This window comes from Leucopleurus acutus (genome assembly GCF_964270905.1).
Source record: "Leucopleurus acutus genome assembly, chromosome: 14".
Lineage (NCBI taxonomy): Eukaryota > Metazoa > Chordata > Mammalia > Artiodactyla > Delphinidae > Leucopleurus > Leucopleurus acutus.
Window position 1 is genome coordinate 30,770,069 of NC_139156.1, and position 17,710 is coordinate 30,787,778.

The 17,710-nt window shown below is 39.6% G+C and overlaps 1 protein-coding gene across 3 annotated transcripts in view; it reads right to left on the reverse strand.

The window, feature by feature from the left end:
- LCOR (ligand dependent nuclear receptor corepressor) overlaps nucleotides 1-15,281 on the reverse strand; it is a 126,457-nt gene extending 111,176 nt beyond the window's left edge. For 2 of the 3 annotated variants that reach the window (XM_082854529.1, XM_082854531.1), the window contains exons 1-2: nucleotides 15,084-15,281; nucleotides 13,990-14,063 (exon numbers count right to left, since the gene is read on the reverse strand). The gene's annotated coding sequence lies outside the window, so the exon portion shown is untranslated. Of the gene's footprint in view, nucleotides 1-13,989; nucleotides 14,064-15,079 lie in introns of all 3 variants that reach the window. The other variant, XM_082854530.1, reaches the window with a different exon arrangement.
- Between the last annotated feature and the right edge of the window lie 2,429 nt (nucleotides 15,282-17,710).

A 17,710-nucleotide genomic window follows, 5' to 3' on the forward strand; every position in this document is an offset into this window, starting at 1 on the left:
CTCTTTCTGACTTAACGTCACTCTGTATGACAGTCTCTAGGTCTATCTATGTCTCTATAAATAACCCCATTTCGTTCATTTTCATGGCTGAGTAATATTCCATTGTGTATATGTACCACACATCTTCTTTATCCATTCGTCTGTCGATGGGCATTTAGGTTGCTTCCATTACCTGGCTATTGTAAATAGTGCCGCAATGAACACTGGGGTGCATGTGTCTTTTAAGACAAACATTATTTAGTTTAGCACATTATTTAGTTTAGCTTTGCCGCCCTGTTATACACAATATGAATATTCTATTTCCTAATGGATTTCATGTCAACCATCCCCAAACTATTCAATGGTGAAAATCAACACAGTAATTTTTCTTGAAATATTGTAATCAGGTTCTCCAAGACGTTCTCATTTTACAAATAAGGAAACCAAGATGCAGAGAGATTAAGTGATGTATTTGCTTAAAATCATACAGTTGTAGTCATACTTATGCCAGAACCCAGTGCTCCTGCCTTGAGGTTTTTCCCATTCCATTCCACTGCCCAAGATGCAACAATTTTTTAACCTAGAGAAAACCTACTATTTCTTTTTAACCTAAGAAAACCTACTATTTCTTTTTAACCTAAGAAAAAACATGTAGTAGGTTCTCTTATCTGGCAAAGAACAAAAATTGAGTATTTTTTGCTACTCTAACTTGTAGGATATACCAATAAATGTCATAATGTTAATCATACATAAATATCATCACCCAAACCATTACAGGAACTTGTAAATACGTAAAAGTTTTGGGTAGACCAAACACAGTGCAACTTAAAATCCAGAGAGAACAATTATTGCTCTATATTACAAAAAATGTTTAAAAGAAATTAAATTGTGTTATTTTAAGAGTATATCCAAAGAGCAAACTCTATGGATCAGCTTCAACAGTTTTTTTTTTCAAGTGATCTATTATTTATTAAGCAAAGACAAAGTTCTCTGCCTCTTTCTCAATTCTCACAACCGTCCTACACAGTATTTATTATAGGAATAAACTGAAATTAGTTCTCTCTACATCCCATAGCTGGTAAAGTGTGAAGATAAATTTGTACCCAGGTCTGCGTGACTCAAAGCCACCTTTTATTATTGTTTTAATGTGCAAGTGTTTCCAAAATGGACCTCTACTGTTACTATTACATGCAAGTATTTTCAAAATGAGCCTCTGAATGTGGTAAACAGTTGGAGAACTAATGAGAGGAATTAAACTTCTGAATGCAGAGTACATTTAATCACCTCTTCCATCCTACCGAGATACAATCTTTACAGGGTTAGCTAGATACGATTAATATTTGAAATGCACTTAAATTCATGTCTAAAATTATTTTTTAACATTGTTTTCTCTATAAGTTCAAATATTCTTCATATGACGTGGCGTAAAATAAAAAGTCCATCAACAGATGAATGGATAAAAAAGGTGTGTTATATATCTACAACGAACACTACTCAGCCATAAAAAAGAATGAAATTCTGCCATTCTGTAACATGCATGGACTCGGAAGGCATTATGCTAAGTGAAATAAGTCAGACAGAGCAAGACAAATACCACATGATATCACTTACATGTGAAATCTAAAAAATACAACTAGTGAATAAAACAAAAAAGAAGCAGACTCACAGTTTGAGAACAAACTAGTGATTACCAGTGGGGAGAGCAAAGGTGCAATACAGGGGTAGGGGATTTAAAAAAGGGTTATTATGAGATTATATGAAATCACATGTGTGAAACTTGAAAACTGTAAAGCACTAAAGAATTTAAAGAATCATAAAGATTTAAACCATCATTGGGATTGACATATATACACTGATACTGTGTATGAATTAGATAACTAATGAGAACCTACTGTATAGCACAGGGAACTCTACTCAATGCTCTGTGGTGACCTAATGGGAAGGAAATCCAAAAAAGAGAGGATATATGTATTCATATAGCTGATTCACTTTGCTGTACAGTAAAAACTAACACAACATTGTAAAACAACTATACTCCAATAAAAACTAAAAAAAAAAAACTTTCATTCAGTATTAAAAAATAAATTAAAAAAATAAAACTAATTTCTTCCAAAAAATGGAAGAACTAATGCTTAACTTCAAGAAAGATTGTACCCCTTAAGTTTTTTAAAATTCATAAATAGAGAAAGCCACAGAAGAGACAAAACTATTTGCATTATATCAAAATAAAACTGTTTTATGAACTTAATTAACAGTGATACAAATACCGCTAAAAATATTCACTAAAAAATGTTTATTGAATGTATTTCAACCCTTATCTCTGTCTAGTGAATTTCATTCTCTTAACTATGACCACCATTTTTCTACTTCTAAAGTCATTCTTATCTGCATGGGCTTCTGAAGCTGTCTGTTACCCCAGACTAAAATACATACATATTTATTTTTAAAATTAATTCAGTTTACTTCCCATTTGATGTATTCCAAACATGTATCAATTTATGTTACATGTACAAAAAGAGAGAAAAAGTGTATAAAGAAAAATGGAGATATACAGAGTAGGGAAGAAATATGAATGAGAAGCAACCTCGTGCAAAAGCAAGTGACTCATTCCTGATTCCTGGCAGAATCCTAGACTGTACCAAATCCTTACTGTACCAAACATCTGAAGTTCCTGCAAATTCCGCCATCTGAAAGTAAGTACCCTTTCAGCGCCAAGTTTTAAAGTGTGCTGCTGGACTTCCATGGTGGCGCAGTGGTTAAGAATCCGCCTGCCAATGCAGGGGACACAGGTTCTATCTCTTGTCTGGGAAAATCCCACATGTCGCAGAGCAACTAAGTCTGTGTGCCACAACTACTGAGCCTGCGCTCTAGAGCCCATGAGCCACAACTACTGAGCCTGCACGCCACAACTACTAAAGCGCACACGCTCTAGGGCCCGTGTGCCACAACTGCTGAGCCCGCACGCCTAGAGCCTGTGCTCTGGAACGAGAAGCCACCGCAATGAGAAGCCTGCACACCGCAACAAAGAGTAGCCTCCGCTCGCTGCAACTTGAGAAAGCCCGCTTGCAGCAATGAAGACCCAGCACAGCCAAAGAGAAATTTCTTTTAAAAAAATTTTAAAAAAATAAAGTGTGCTGCTTATTTCACAATCCAGTTACATGTAACAACATCATTACCATCATTACTTACACTTCTGTTCTTAAGTCACAGAAACCAGACATTAGCAGCAGCATGACTTGACAACAGATCCCTCCTGTTTCTTAATATAGCCTTTATTCTTTACCTTCTTTTCTGCTTATAACTGGATATACACTCATACTCCTCAAATCAGTTGATCTCCTCTGGATTACTTGCTAAAGAATATCTGACAAAATGTGGATTGGCTGACTTAGGTAGAGCAATATCTAAAGGTATTTTACCTAGACATCTTCGTATAGTTTTAACAAATAATTCCTATCAAGTAGTAACATAAATACAAAAATATTTATTAATCATTTAACAATAACAAACCTTCCACTTTTTCCAAAATAAAGTTTAAGTTCTCAGGAAAAGGGGAAAAAAAGGCAAAAATTGTCTGGGTTATCAACACCTCTGGTTCCTTGTCTTTACCACAATGTCAGCTCATTTTTTATCAATGTAATTATATCAGAATACTCTTCTCCATTAATTTACATTCCCTTGGTTTTAAAAGATCAAAATCTGTGGATAATTCAATCTTCTTAATAGTTTAACAGTCTTGACCAAAACAACTCATTCAGGTTGGACTATCACTTATGTGGCCTACTTATTTTTTACAAAAATTAAGTCCCACATAGGTTTACAGCTTCTTATAATTCCTACCTAAAGTCTTCTCACTTAATGTGGAAAATTCTAGTTTCTCTTCTTTATCTTTACCCCATTTATGAATTTACCCTTGCCTATCACCAATAAAATAAAACAATCTTTGATTTGGATATGTTACATGAAAATTAAACGGAAGTTCTTTGCCTAAGGAGAAAGGGGACAAAGGGAATGTTATCTTTTAGATAAGATTGCAGCCACAAGCCATGGGTCTTGAAATGGTTATCAAGAGACTATATGGATTTGACTCTCTGTACATGCCTGTTTATTTTAACACGCCAAAATCTATTTTAGTAAATACTCCACAGTAAAAATCTATGCATAGAAAATATATGTATATACAAATAAATATTGGTTGTACAAGTCTCACATGGTACACAGCCTTATCATTTTAATCATACCTGCTTTTCTTTTGAAAAAGTCATACAGCAAAACTTCAGTACCTCTCAAAAAATTGTTAGAAATTAATCCATATTATTTCATTATTTTTATCCTGATGTATTCTCTTTCCAGAACAAAAACCAGCTCTAGATAGGGTATCTAACATATTAAGTATTATAAAAATACTGCTAAGCATAATTGTTAGGTTTCCAATAGATAAACAATGAGTAAAATATTAACACACTGATCGTTTTACGTAGGAGTATATTAACTAAATCATTTTTTAAAGATGTGTTAATTACATTAAACACTCAGAAAAATGACCAGCTTAAAGTTTTTTTTCAATAACTATTCCCAAAGATTTATGGACTTCTTTTTTTAAAATAATTAAAGTATCATTTTATTGTGATCAAATAAATTAAATCAATGCCCATTTATACAAGATAAACTTCATCAGTTTCCTTACTAGTTGAATGAAAATTCACATAACCTAACACATATGACAAGATTAGTATTTATATCATTAACCATGCAATGAAAAAGCCACATTTCAACACAGGCACATATTCACAGATATTTATGTTCCTCTCACTTTTTATTCTTAGTGAAGGCAAAGAGCTTCCCATTTTATTTTGATGGGAACTTCTCCCACTTACCTTTGTCACATCTTCCTGTATCTACTAAGGTAGCATTAGTCTGAGACGGGTGATTCTTGAATTACCAAACTAGCGTATCTTTTAAAAAATCTGCCAAATTGCTCCCTCCCCTTCTCAGCAATTATACACTACTCAGCAACTTCGCTTTCCATCACATGTTTTGAAACATTTATAACCAAGTGCCAAATCTAAGTCATAGAAAGTTAGAACTCAAAAAGCATTTGACTAAAATCCAGGAATCCTGAATCTTGACATCAATCTGCTTTACCCTGTTTGCCCCTCTGTCCACACCTGAGGTCTCTGGGAAGGATATGAATAGAAGGAAAGGCCAGGTAACTACACACTGTTACTACAATGCTTTTGTTACAAATTTCAAAGTGCTCTGTCAACTAAGCTGGTCCACGTGGAAGGCTCACCAAGCTTAAGGCCCAGGATCACCTGGATATCCTTTGCTATCTTTCCTCTTCAAAACCTATGCTCAGATCTCAGCCAATGGTGAAGAAAGGCCAGTCTAGCAATGTATGAAGGAAAACTTAAGCCAGTGGAAGCAGTCAGCTCAAACCTACTTAGCTCCGACAAAACTAAAAATTTGAGAAGAAAAAGGATAGACAAACCAGACCGTAGCACTGAAGAGAAGAGGGCAAGACATTTTAGGCCGGGGTATTGAAAGAATTACGCTACCATTTATGATAATATTATGAGTAGAATTCTTTACTGTAATAGAAATTGAGTAAGCCATCAGTAGTAGGGAACAAAGAAAGAAAAGGCAACTTGGTGGAACCAAATAAGAAAGTCTAAAAAAAGGGCGTATGCTTTAATTTTTTATAGCTCAGGCTTTTGAATTCCCAACCCAGGTCTACCACTCTTTAGCTGAGTGATCATAAATGAAACCCTTAATCTTTCCAAATTCCTTTTTTCCACCTGTAAAACAGATATTAACATCAAAGGACTCTTGTCTGGCACATAGTAAATACTCAACATATGATAGCTCTTAAGAAACATTAATAAGACAAAACAACCACCAGTCTTCTCCATATTTAGATAATATCTCATTTCTTTAAATTTATGAACCACTTGATGGGGATGGGAGGTGGGAAGAAGCAGATGATATTATACAAGCAGGTTGCAAAAAGATTCAATACTAAATATGATGTCTGGGATTTGTTTCAAAATAATCTTGTGGGAATGAATAACAGCCATTCGTTGATGTAGCTGGGTGTTCACTATACTATTCTTTCTACTTTTGTGTATGTTTGAAGTTTTCAAAAATGAAAGATTTTTTAAAAAATTCTTTTTCCCTTTAATATGGTTGGACAAGAAGACAAGTTCTAGCATCCCTTCTACTTTTGATAAATCATGCACCTAAAAGATGGAAAGATAGGTAAAACAGAACAGGAGAATATCCTGTGGATAGGTATAGAGGAAAATACCTACAAATGACTTAGAAAATATGCCTACATTGACGGAGAGGAAGGGGAGCATTCAGGTAAAAGCCCATAAATACCAATGCATTGGGACTTCCCTGGTGGTGCAGTGGTTAAGAATCCACCTGCCAGAAGACCTAAATAGACATTTCTCCAAAGAAGATATACAGACTGCCAACAAACACATGAAAGAAGGCTCAACATCATTAATCATTAGAGAAATGCAAATCAAAACTACAATGAGATATCATCTCACACCAGTCAGAATGGCCATCATCAAAAAATCTAGAAACAATAAATGCTGGAGAGGGTGTGGAGAAAAGGGAACACTCTTGCACTGCTGGTGGGAATGTGAATTGGTACAGCCACTATGGAGAACAGTATGGAGGTTCCTTAAAAAACTACAAATAGAACTACCATATGACCCAGCAATCCCACTACTGGGCATATACCCTGAGAAAACCATAATTCAAAAAGGGTCATGTACCAAAATGTTCACTGCAGCTCTATTTACAATAGCCTGGAGATGGAAACAACCTAAGTGTCCATCATTGGATGAATGGATAAAGAAGATGTGGCACATATATACAATGGAATATTACTCAGCCATAAAAAGAAACGAAATTGAGCTATTTGTAATGAGGTGGATAGATCTAGAGTCTGTCATACAGAGTGAAGTAAGTCAGAAGGAGAAAAACAAATACCGTATGCTAACACACATATATGGAATTTAAGAAAAAAAAAAGGTCATGAAGAACCTAGAGGTAAGACAGGAATAAAGACACAGACTTACTAGAGAACGGACTTGAGGATACGGGGAGGGGGAAGGGTGAGCTGTGACAAAGCGAGAGAGAGGCATGGACATATATACACTACCAAACGTAAAACAGATAGCTAGTTGGAAGCAGCCACATAGCACAGGGAGATCAGCTCAGTGCTTTGTGATCACCTGGAGGGGTGGGATAGGGAGGGTGGGAGGGAGGGAGACGCAAGAGGGAAGAGATATGGGAACATATGTATAACTGATTCACTTTGTTATAAAGCAGAAACTAACACACCATTGTAAAGCAATTATACCCCAATAAAGAAGTTAAAAAAAAAAAGAATCCGCCTGCCAATGCAAGGGACCTGGGTTTGATCCCTGGTCCAGGAAGATCTCACATGCTGCAGAGTAAGTAAGCCCATGCACCACAGCTACTAAGCCTGCACTCTAAAGCCCACAAGCCACAACTACTGAGCCCGTGTGCCACAACTACTGAAGCCCATGCATCTAGAGGCCGTGCTCTGCAACAAGCCACTGCAATGAGAAGCCCGTGCACCTCAATGAAGACCCAATGCAGCCAAAAATAAATTAATTAAAAAGAAAAATACCCATGCATTGGGGACAATAAAAAATACGTGAAAAACAAGAGAGATCAAACTGAACATAAGCATGCCTCAATTTAACAAATTCAACAATTCCTTTCTCTACACACATGGTACACTTATTTTTGAAATTTGTATAAACCAATAATAATTCTACATGTACTAGTGGAGCATGTTTCTTATATTAAATCAGAGATGAATTCTGTTGTAACACAAAATACATTTTTTGTAATACATTCACATTTGCAGATGTGGGATTTTCTTTTACCAAGCAACACATAACCTGTAGATCCATTTTTTTTTTTTTTTTTTTTTTTTTGGCCGTACGCGGGCCTCACTGTTGTGGCCTCTCCCGTTGCGGAGCACAGGGTCTGGACGCGCAGGCTCAGTGGCCATGGCTCACGGGCCCAGCCACTCCGCGGCATGTGGGATCTTCCCGGACTGGGGCGCGAACCCGTGTCCCCTGCATCGGCAGGCAGACTCTCAACCACTGCGCCACCAGGGAAGCCCTATAGATCCTTTTAAATTCGTTTTTCTTCCCCTTTATATTGGCAGCTTAGGAGAGGGAGAACATGCCTTTACCCTCTGGAAATCTCTAAAAAGTCAACTAATAAGAAAAAAAATATACAGTAATCATGTATTAATAATGATGATAATAAAATGACTCAGAGCTTATGAAAAATAAGCTAATCATGAGACCAAATAACAGTCACAGACTATTATTAACAACGAAAATGAAAATATTCATCCTACAACAGTTTTTCCAATAATAGTAATTCTCATGGGAAATAATACCAGTATTCACAGCTTCTAACCCAAAAAGTTAGTCTTGATGTGTACCATCATTAATAGAGGTAGAAAACTACTATGTAATTTCATACAGCAATTGAAGCAAATTAAATTAAAAAGTCTTTCTGGAGAAGTTCAGCTCTGTATTCTACTTTTACCTGAGAAGTTAGGTTAACTATTTCAAACATTAAAATATCATAAAATTATTTCTGTGGATAAGAGGGAAGCATTTATGCTAAAGGAAATCCCCTTATTACTTTAACAAGAGTTATTACTCAATGTTTCCCAACTGACCAATAGTTTTTTAATACCCATTTTTAATTTTCTACATTTCTAAATAAAGACAATAAAATAATGTGAAAGTTTTCTAAAAAAATATAAAATGTGCTGTGCAGATATAAGATAGTAACACCATGAACACTAGACACAGAATAGATTCAGACAAAATGTCTATATAGAGAAAAGATATCCTTCTTCACCCAAACGTTGGTTATATACTATCCAAAACTCAGGTGTAGAAAAGATTCAAATAACATGGTTTACCACATTATTTGAACTTGAAATATGAACCCTCATTAAAAAAAAAAAGGCAAAAACTTAGAAGATATGGATAGTAAAGTATATCTGTGTTATTACAAAACTCCATCAAATAACAATTTTAATAATTCATGGAAAAGGATGTTTAAGGAAGCCTTTCCTGAGTAATTCTGGTTCATTCTGATCACTCCATTACAACATCCATTATTCCCTTCACAGGAATAATGCTGCAGATTATCTTCTGATCTAACTACTCTCAAATTGAGGATACGATAAGAAAAAAACTTTTGCAAATCATATACTGATGTGGGTCTAGTATACAGAATATACACTACAACTCAACAATAAAAAGACAACTCAACTTAAAAAATAGGCTAGGGATCTGAAGAGACGTTTCTCCAAAGAAAATATACAAATGGCCAACAAGCAAATGAAAAAATGCTCAACATCAATGGTCATTAGGGAAATGCAAATCAAAACAACAATGAGATACCAGTTCACACCTACCCACTAGAATGGTTATAACCAAAAAGACAGACAGTAACAAGTGTTGGCAAGGGTGTGGAGAAACTGAAATCCTCCTACACCGCTGGTGGGAATGTAAAATACTACAGCCGCTTTAGAAAACAGTTTGGCAGTTCCTCAACATTAGAAGTTACTATATGACCCAGCAAGTTCACTCTGAAGTATGTACCCAAAAGAAGAAAAGATAAACGTCCACAGGAATAATGCTGCTTAAGTTCACAGCAGCTTCTCCATAATAGGCAAAAAGTGGAAACAACTCAAACGTCTGACGCCTGATGAATGGATGTACAAAATATAGTATGTCCATACAATGCAATATTAGTTAGCCAAAAAAAGCAATAAAGTGCTGATATATGCCAGTACATGGATGAATTCTGAAAACATGCTAAGAAGCCAGACACAAAAGGCCACATATTATAATATTACATTTATATGAACTGTCCAGAACAGGCAAATCCACAGAAACAGAGGTAGATTAGGGGTTACCAAGGACTGGGTCATAGGAGAAATGCAAAATGACTTCTAATGAGTATAGGGTTTCTTTTTTGGATATGAAAGTGTTCGAGAATTAGTGATATTTGCACAACCTTGTGAATAAACTAAAAACAACTGAATTGTATGAATTAAAAGGGTGAATTTTATGGTATATACATGATATCTCAATTAAAAAAAGAAAAATTCAGGGAATGGACCACTGGACTTGGGATACTTTATGGACCACTGGACTTGGGATACTTTCTACATACAAGAGACAGTCAATAAAATTAGCAAATATTTCACACTGGGATTATCCCAAAAACAATGTGCAAGTATAACTAACAGTAAAAAGATTTTTTAAAATATTTGCAAATAGAGTAAAGATAATTTGGAGGGTAGTAATGGCAAGTCTTTAACTTGAAACTACAAAAAATAACAGCTTTGTTTACTCACATCTACCCAATATCCAGATTCCATTCAGCAGACAGGTGGACATAAAGGACATACGAATCAAGAGAGAAGTTCAGAGGCACATCAAAACAAATCAAGCCCCTCTGCTGAGCTTTCAGAGCCAGTTTGCAAGGCAGGAAAAAAACCAATCTCATTATTTTATATATACCTTTATTTGTGGCAGAAAATATTCTTTTCTGTTTCCAAATCCAACCTCTAAAGGATGAAAATTTCTCAAAACTAAGGGGACTCAATGAATGAATATGCCACTGATTTTAGGCAACTTCGAAAATGAGTTTTGTGCAATGGAATAAGGTACAACCTCCAAATGAGCTTACTTAGAAGAGACACTACTGTGGATAACAATATTGTCTCTGCCAAGGTGATTTAAAAAAACAACCAACATCATTATTGAAGAATTTTACAATGGAATCCTTAAATAAAGGAAACATTCTTCTCCTGAGCTAAGGAGACAGGTGTGTTGCAAACCCCAAGTGCCTAACAAAGAGACTCCACTTTTTAACCTGCATTAGAAAATCCAACAATCTATCTCTGCAAACTTATCACCTATACATTTCCTACACCAATCTTGGACTGCAGTTTAAACAGACAACTCACTCTTGTCCTTTTGCTTATTTGTTTCACGTGACAGGAATGCCTTCTCCATTTTCATCAGAATGAAGCAAAAATCCACCACCTTCTTCATGAAGCCTTTCTTTATCATCTCAAGTGATTTCTTTCACTTCCAAACACCCCCCAGCACTTGCTTTCACTATCGTATGGCACATTTTGCCTTCTACTGAATACACTATATTTTTTCTAAGGACTAATAAAAGTTCTTGAATGTTAAGGCAGCTTCCCCAATATCTTTGTTTGCCCACAGTGACTAATACAAGACAGATGCTTAATAAATATTTAAATAAAGTAATTATGTACTTACCTAACTGCCTTTCGATCCTAAAAACAGCACTAGTACAAGTAGCTAAGTGATTAGGCAAGTACTCAGAAGTGGCAAGTCCCCACAGACATTGAATACCTAATTCTCACTCTGGAAGGAATTCCAGGCCATCCTGTGTAACCCCATAAGGCTAAAAAAAATGGCATTATTCAGATGCTTCCTAGAACTGCTCCAGCTATAAGCATATTTGAGGGAATTAGGGCAATTTGAAATAACTCTCTGTTAAGTCAGAGACTCATCCTGCTATCCTTTTCCACCAAGTTAGAGCTAAGCTGAAATAATCACAACTTCCCCTATGTTGTGAAGGGCTTTTTGAGAATATAGCAAAGATGAGGAGCAGCCAAGCAATAGGTTACATCATATTAGGCAACAGAGAGAACCTCCATCGTCCCAGAATGGAATATCATTCTAGTCCCAGAGGACTCAATAATCACCTGGTTACCAAATATCCATCTTGATCATAATCACTGCCTGAACCTGCTAACTCCAATTCGACTAAAACCTAATAATGGAAACACAAACACCTTCACTTCCACCTCTACAGTCCTGACCCTCAACCCCCTCCAAAAAATAAAGTAGAATGGAGTATTAGATTTTGGAAATGAGTGAGAATTCACTTTCAATCCAAAGACTGCTATAAATTAAGTATTACTTCGGAACCAAATGACCCTAAAGTATTAAGATAATCAGTAAAGAGAATCAAATAGAAGGTTAACTGTTCAGAACCAATCCATTAAAATAAAAGAGGAATTATTACATTTGCTAGTGACAAACAGAGTTGCCTTTTGGATTATACATAAGTAAGAACCATTGCCACCGCTCTATATATAGAAAGTTAACACTACATTTGACTTACTTAGAACTCTTTTCCTAAAGAACAAAATTACATACAATAGAAGAGAAAATATGAGACGCAACTGATTTTAGTTGAGAGACTATCAACTATATATTACTGCTCAGACTAAAATACTGATCTGCACTCTGGACTCTAAATAATCTCCTGAACTTTACTACCTCGAAAGTGGATATTTGGAGTTAACAGAATGCTTTTAAAGAAAACTGATTACTAGATTAAAATTCTCCCTCAAAAAAAGAATCTAAAATTTGATATTCAATTCAGATACTTACAGAAGGATTTTATTAGTTAAAAAAAAAAAAAAACCCAAAATCAAAAAACAAAAATGTCTTGTCAAGCAGCAGTAACTCGCCACTAACACTAAGCAATGACTGATAAAAAGGGGGCCTGAGGCAAAAGGCAAGGATTCAAAGCAAAAAGAATCAGAATAAGATAAACAACCATCTAAACTAAAGCAACAGTAATTTAAGAACTCTATAGGGTTATAGTTTTCAATTTCAAAATCTTTTAAAAACTAAAAAGCCCTACTGAAAAAAAAGACCAATCATTAAAAAAGTGAAACAAATACAAGAACTAAAAATTCTTCGAAATAATTTCAGGATTTTGTATTAACTTACAATTCTGAAAACTCATTAATTTCATGATTCTCAAAACCTCTACATGCCTTATAAGGTCTCATATGATAGTTACAAATAACACATAATTCAATAAGTGCTAAAGCTGATGTAACATTTTAGCAAACCTAAGATAGGTTTCAAAGAATAAAACAAGCAGAGACAGAGCAGAGTAAATGATAACTAATAACCAAAAGGCTGATTCCTGGACGGCATGATAACTAATAACCAAAAGGCTGATTCCTGGACGGCAGAGCTGGGCTGGGATTGGCAGGAGGGAAATTTTCAAATATATCCACAAGACAAATTACACCAAAAAACGCATTCATACTTTTATTATTTACACAAGTATATGTTTTAAAATATACTTTTAACCTGTGGACAACCAAAGTGATATCAGATACTGTAAAGCATTGTTGCCTATATTAATTTTGATAGTACGGTCTAAACCCTTAACAAAATTCACATACATTTTCATAATGAAACACCGCAGAAATGGAAAGGTTTATATTCTCTAACTAAAGATTACCTTATTTTTCACTTGTTTAAAGTTTCAGTTCTGTTTTTTAACCTATTATAGAAAATATCCCTTGTGGGACATTGTAAAGGGCATACCCTCCTGTCAAGCCAGAAAGCTCAAACACAAAGACACTGAGCTACCAAGTGCTGTAATTCTTCCAAACTGAGCTTCTCCACACCCCCTCTACCCTTCCCCCCAACAGATATGTCTATTAAATCAGTGTCTGTTCTCCCCCTCGCACAACAAAGAGAACTTCTCACCGCATGAAATTGCCGCTGAATGGACACTAGAAAGCAGGATTTGCATAATTCCTTCCAACGAAACCCTGTCGGGAAGGAGGGGATGAGGGGCCCAAGCGAACGGAAAGAATCTCCTAGATTCTGTTGGGAAGACCAAGATCATTCCCCACAGGGGGGATGGGGGGCGGTTTGGAATTCTGGGCCTCCCCGAGGACTGGGCGTGGGGGACGGAGGACGACAAGAGACATTTCCCCACACATCAGCAGCACCGAAGCAAAGATGGGGAAATAACAATGCTGGAGCACAGGAGAGTCAGACACAGGACGGACTGGGGCTAGGGGGCGGCGGGCGGAGCGGAGACACCACACGGGCCACTTACTTTTTGGAGGGGGGTTAAATATATGAGTTAAGCCCTTATGGTCCCGCCGGCCGCCGCACAGAGGGAAACGGGACCTTGGGAGAGAAAAACAGACAAAACACACAGTGTGAGAGGCGCAGCTCGGCCGCCCAGCCCCTCCCGGGGCGACCCCGTCCACACTCCCTCCTGCCCGCACGGAAAAAGCCACCCGAGGCGGCCTGAGGTCCGGGAGGCGGGCGGCGGACGAGGCTCTCGGCGAGGCGGCGGCTCCGGAAAATCCCCCAGGAGAGGACAAGAACGACCCCTGCTACGGCTTCCCGGTCGGACCCGGTCCCACCCCCCTTCCTCCCGCCGCGCACACACCGAACACAAATACACACACACCGACCCGAGCGTCGAGGATTAACTCCCCGGCCGCTGCCGCCGCCGCCGCCCGCAGAGGAAGTGCAGCCGCTGCCCCCCGCGGCCATGACACCCCACTTGGCTCGGTCAGGCGGACCCGGGGCCTGTGACAGCTCCGGCTCCCTCCGCCCCCATCTCCACCTCACGCCTCGCACACGCCCGAGCGCCGGGCGCCCGCCCGCCGCCCGTGCACGCAGGAGCGCGCGCCGCCGCGGCACGTGGGGGAGGGGCGGCGTGCGACGCGGAAGGCGCCGGCCAGAGAGGAGCCAGGGGGTCGAGCCGCGGCCACGCACGTCCCCCAGCTCTCGCGTTGGGCTCTGCGGCACCGGCGGCGGCGCCGCCGCCGGTCCAGTGGCAGCGGCGCACGGCAAGCCTCCACAATAAGCCAGCTGCGGCGCCGGGCCTGGAGGGAGGGAGGGAAGATGGGAGGGAAGGAAGGAGAAGAGGGGCACGCGCTCCCGCCCGAGAGCCCGCCCCGGCGAGGGCGCGCGGAGGGGAGGGGCCGGCGCGCGCGCTCAGGCCCGAACACGGGGAGCCCGCCCGGAGGTCGCGCGCGCCCGCACTCCGGGGGGTGGGGGAGGGGGACGCCCAAACCTAAGAGGGCGGGCGGGCCGGAGCAGCAATTGCTCTCTCCCGGCTCCCTCCCTCGTTCCGGGCGGCCGGCGGCGGGGTGGCCCGAAAGCCGGAGGCAGCCGGGGGAGGGTCTCACCTACACAGTGAATGAGCTTGTGGCGCCAAGAGTCCAGTTCTTGCCGAAAGCCGCGTCTCTCAACGGAGCATTGCTGCCGCCTACACACCCTCGCCATCTTCTGCCGCCCGCCCGGCCCTGCCTCCGCCGCGGCCCCGCGCACGCCCAGCCGCGTCGCCCGGGGCCGCGCACGCACCCGCGGCCTGGGCGTCGCGCCTCCCGCCGGGGGCGGCGCGGGGGCAGGGCCGGCCTCACCTCGCGTTGGCCCCGGCGTGGCCCAGGGGGCGGCTTGGGCGCGCGCCCGCCCCGCACCCAGCGGTGCGCGATCTCCCGGCTTGCGGTCTCCGCGGCCGCTGCAGCTTCTGGCCTTCCAGAAGGCGCCTTCCAGCGGCCGGAGCTGGGCCCCGCCGGTCCCGTGCTGACAGCCCCTAAGGCCACGGCTGTCCCTTCCTTTCCCTTCCCGGGGCTTTTTGTTTCTTAAACCAGCCCCATTTATCACTTCCAACCTGCCTATCGCCTGACACCAACTGTTGCAAGTTCTGTGGTAACTGCTTCCCTGAACTTCTAGATCGAAACCGCTCCTCCCCGGAGCCTATTTAAGAAGCAGAATTAAGAATAAATGCCTGGATGCCCGTGGAGGCACTGAGCCCTAGAGTTTTCAAAGGTGAGGCTACATTTTAAGTCATTGAAAGGCAGCCGGCATTCGTAAACCCAGTAAAAAATTGAAATCAAATGTTTTAAGTTAATATTTAAAAACCAGGAGATTTCTATTAGCAAGGCTGATCACAGGCAAAATTCTAAAATTGGTGTATTCAGAAGCCCTCCTGTGTTCTGTCGAAAGGGGTTTTAAAAAATTGTGCTAAAGTGAGAATGATATTTCGAAAGAAGGCTTAATTAACAATAATTAAAGCAGAGTGTTGGAAATTAGCTTAATATTTCAGGAAAGAACTTGAAGAGAAATATTTTCGATGGCAAGGGGATTTTCAGGTGAAAACCTGGGATAATTAAATCACCCTGTGCAGGGCACTACCTGTTCCATTTAAACATGGTGCTGATTTTAATTACTTGACTGTTATTTGGGAGAGAAAGAGAAAAGAGAGAAAAAAGATGGAGTGAAAAAGGAAAGGAGAAAGTGCGGGGGCAGGAGGAACGGGAGCAGAATGCAAAACCAAAAGAGAAAACAACATAGACCCCTCTTTACCAATAGGCCCAGTACCCTAGGATTCTGACCTCTTTCCTGCTTTTGGGGTTTAAGATTAAGGATGGTGCGTTCCTGCTTTTAGATATTTAAATTTAAATTTGAAGACAATTTTAATTTCTGTAGTAGGTAAAACAAAAGTCGTTAAATACTTGACATCAAGGATCCCATTGGAGTATAGATTTTTGTCTTTTCAAAGGCAGTGGTCCTGGTTCTCTGAACCAGGCGCTTGTGGAGTGGCGTGTCCATCCACAAAGAGATAGACTAGGTGGGCCTCTTAGGTAGGAGGGGTTTGAGGTTTAGGAATAGAAAGGCACCTTCAGCCCCGCAAATCTTAAAACCAATGATTTTCCCACAATTCTCAGAAGTCAACAATATTTCGTTGGATTAAAAGTACGTCAAATGAACAAACTATTAAGTCAGGAGGTATTGGGTTTCTGTGTATGTGAAACTATCCTGAGTGATGAGGGGACAGGACAAATACAAGATAAAAGATTACTAAGGGCAGCCGTCCTGCGCGTGTGATGGCAAGACGTCTAGTATCACCAACCTGAAGCTTCCTGTCTTCACCGCTAGGTGGTGCGTTTGAGTCTTTGCTAGCTTTTAACCAAGTTCCTATGGTTTTTGGAAGTATGTTTCATAAAGTTTCAAATAAATGAACAACATGCTACTCTAAAATGAGTTAATAATTAATATATTTTCCAATAACCCCATATAAGTTGTTTAAAAATCATCAAGTCAAGGGTATTACTTCCTCAACACAATCTCTTTACGAGTCTCAGACATATAGATTAAGAGGATCCTAGAGACTTCAGAGATCAGCTCTAAAATAAGGCATAGATTCTCTAATTTGAGGTATGGAATTGGAAGCCCAAATAAGTAACAGCCACTCCTCATTTCCCCCGCTCTCCTCAACCCCTGGCAACAGCTAATTTACTTTTGGTTTCTATGAATTTTCTTATTGTAGACATTTCACATGAATGGAATCCTACAACTTGTGGTCTTTTGTGACTGGTTGCTTTCACTGAACACAGTATTTTCAAGGTTCATCCACGTTGTAGCATGTATCAATACCTACTTCCTTTTTATTGCCAAATAATATTTCATTGTACAGATATATGATGTTTTGCCTATCCATTCCAGTTAATGGATATTTTGATTGTTTTCACTTTTTGGGTATTATAGATAATGCTGCTATGAATATTTGTGCACAAACTTTTGTGTGGACCTATGTTTTTATGTTTATTTTATATATGAATCTGTATGGGAATTCCCTGGCAGTCCAGTTGTTAGGACTCGGCGCTTTCACTGCTGGGACCCAGGTTCTATCCCTGGTTGGGGAACTAGGATCCCACAAGCTGTGCAGCATGGCCAAATAAATAGATATGAATATGAATATGTATCATAAGTATTTTGAAATAATTTCAAATTACAGAGAAGTTGCAAGAACTCCC